The following is a 3,804-nucleotide window of genomic DNA, read 5'->3' as shown; positions in this document are numbered from 1 at the left end:
CTATAAGGACCCTTTTTGATATAGACATGTATATACAAAATTTTGGCATGAAGACTTAATTTTTGGTTGTGTATATTTTGCCTCTTAGTAAAATAATATATTTTGAGTCAGTTACTAACATGTCTGTGGCATAATAGTAGTACGCCACCGTTTGCTTCTAGTCTTCATTTTGAAGGAAAATACGGTTTGAAATGTGGATCCGGAAGGAGCCGGAATATTTATATGAACCGGAATGGAGTTTTGGAAGGCAGAGAGACGGGAACAGAGGAGATCTTGAAGAGTGCGGGACGGGAACCTTCCGCATATAGTACGGAAGAATGCGGGATAGGAACCTTCCGCAAGCCGTACGGAAAACCAGTTAGATTCCGTACGGAAATTACAGAGTACGGGATACCGGATGAGAGCAGATGCCGGATGAGATTGGAATACCGGATCGGGAACAGGACACTGTATGGACAACCGTACGGAAGCTTTACGGGAATCCGGAAAACAGAATTCCGGATGCTGTGTACGGGTCGGAGTGCAATCCGAATGCCGTAAGGAAAGAAAAAATACATATATATATGCATACATACACGCATGCATGCATACAATGTGCATGCATACATACATGCATGTATATACATACATACATATGACATACATACATATATATGCCATAAGTATATGTATTATACATACATACATATGACATACATACATATATATGCCGTAAGTATATGTATTATATAGATATATATATAATACATACATACATACATGCATGCATGCATACATACATGCATGTATATACATACATACATATGACATACATACATGCATGCATACAATGTAGATACATACATATATATGACATACATACATACACAATGTCTTACATACATACATATATATATGCATATATATGTATACATATACAATGCATGCATGCATGCATTATGTATGTATAACATATGTATGTACTACTATGTGTGTATGTACTATGTATGTACATACATTATGTATACATATACAATGCATGTATGCATGTATGTACTACATATGACATACATCTATGCATATATATATACATATATAATGCATGCGTGCATGCATTATGTATGCAGAACATACGTAGTATGTACTATTATATGTGCATGTACTATGTATGTACATGCACATTGTATATGTGTATGTATATGTGTATGTATATGTATATGTATATGTATTATATATGTATTTGTATATGTACATGTATTATATAGATACAGTAAAGCTTGAAAATAGTTGAAGTTAAATAAAGTGTATATTTTTGGTTGTGTATATTTTGCCTCTTAGTAAAATAATATATTTTGAGTCAGCTAACATGTCTGGGGCGTAATAGTAGTATGCCACCGTTTGCTTCTAGTCTTCATTTTGAAGGAAAATACGGTCCGGAATGCGGATTCGGAAGGAGCCGGAATATCTATATGAACCGGAATGCAGACCGGAATGGAGTTGCGGAAGGCAGAGAGACGGGAACAAAGAGATCCGGAAGAGTGCAGGACGGGAACCTTCCGCATACAGTACGGAAGAATGCGGGACAGGAACCTTCCGCAAGCCGTACGAAAAACCAGTCAGATTCCGTACGGAAATAACAGAGTACGGGATACCAGATGAGAGCAGATGCCGAATGAGATACATACATACATAATGTCTTACATACATACATATATGTATACATATACAATGCATGCATGCATGCATTATGTATGCATAACATATGTATGTACTACTATGTGTGTATGTACTATGTATGTACATACATTATGTATACATATACAATGCATGTATGCATGTATATATGTATGTACTACTATGTGTGTATGTACTTTGTATGTACATGCACATTGTATATGTATATTTATATGTATATGTATTATATAGATATATATATAATATGACATATGTACTACATATGACATACATGCGTGCATATATATATACATATATAATGCATACATGCATGCATTATGTATGCAGAACATACAAATGTACTATTATATGTGTATGTACTATGTATGTATATGCACATTGTATATGTGTATGTATATGTATATGTATTATATATGTATATGTATATGTACATGTATTATATAGATAAAGTAAAGCTTGAAAATAGTTGAAGTTAAATAAAGTTTTTTGAAATGTCGATCTTTGTCCCATCCCCGGGATGGCCCTATCCCCTTCCCCGCTCCTGTTCGTCATCAGGAATGCTCCTGTTCGTCATCAGGAATGCTTACATACATACATACATGCATGCATGCATGCATACATACAATGTACATACATACATACATGCATGTATATACATACACACATGCATGGGTTCATACAATGTAGATACATATATACATGTGATATACATACATACATACGTAATGTCTTACATACATACATATATAATGCATGCATGCTTGCATTATGTATGCATAACATTAAACATATGTATGTACTACTATGTGTGTATGTACTATGTATGTGCATGCACATTGTATATGTGTATGTATATGTATATGTATATGTATTATAAAGATAAAGTAAGGCTTGAAAATAGTTAAAGTTAGAAAAGTTTTTTAATTGTACATGTATATGTATATGTATTATAAAGATAAAGTAAGGCTTGAAAATAGTTAAAGTTAGAAAAGTTTTTTAACTGTCGTTTTTTGTCCCATCCCCGGGATGGTCCTATCCCCGTTCCTGTTCCCCATCCCATGCAACTATATTGTGTGCCGGGGATAGAGAGTAAGAGTGAGAGGTATCTATAGTCCAATTTTTATTTAATGTAAAGTTTCAATTTCCAATAAAAGAGCTAGATAGCGTTGTTTACCAGAATTCATGTTCGTTTATGCACCCGTGTCTGACCAATCTCCGCAAAAACAACGACAGCATGGAGTGCAATCACAATTGCAAGAAAGCAAGCGACAAAGAGAGCAATAGTAGGTAGATCATGAGAAAAATATAGACAACATTATGTTTAATATAAATGAATCAACCGGTATATAAATTGTATATTTGTCTGTTTTTTTTCCGTTGCGCGTCATCGCTTAAGCGACGTTAAATAATTTATTAAAATTAGATCACTTATGCGATGCATATGCATCGCTACAGGAGTCGCTATTGTCATCGCGCGACGTACAACAGCGATGCCTGTATAGCGAGGGATTGTAGCATCGCTTAAACAACGCTTTTGCGTCGCTTCTGTTGTCTTGCTATACGAGCCCATGGACTAGTAGTGAAAGTACAAATGCCACCATAGCATTGTGATTTAGACTTGTGTCTAATGTCCTCTTGCATATTTGAGATTTGGACACAAGTACAAACCTCAATGTAGATGGAGTAGATTTAGAAACAAGTCCAAATCTCATTGGCAAGGGATGATATTTAGACATCTATCCAAATCTTAATTGCATAATAAGATTGGCCAAATCTCCTTCTACCTCATTGAGATTTAAACAAAAGTCCAAATCTCATAACTCCACATTGAGATTTGGACTTATATCGAAACCTCAATGCAATAGAGAATGAGATTTTAACTTTTGTCCAAATCTCAATGCAATAGAATGAGGGGTGGTTGTAAGTTAGGGGTGTCCTCTTTTTTACACTCTGGCATGGAGTGGGACATCGAAAAGAGTGGGATCCACAACTTGATTGAGGTTTTTTGGGACCTCATCAAGGTTTCTTGAGCTTTGCCGAGCCTGCCTCATGTGCCACATGGCTAGCCATGCCCTACCTTGATCAAGGATTGAGTATGCTAGCATAAGGCTATCCATGCACGACCTAACC

This window comes from Cibotium barometz, chromosome 20, assembly GCF_041138505.1.
Source record: "Cibotium barometz isolate CiBa-2024 chromosome 20, ASM4113850v1, whole genome shotgun sequence".
In the NCBI taxonomy this organism is placed as follows: Eukaryota; Viridiplantae; Streptophyta; class Polypodiopsida; order Cyatheales; family Cibotiaceae; genus Cibotium; species Cibotium barometz.
Note: the sequence above shows the minus strand (reverse complement) of the source record.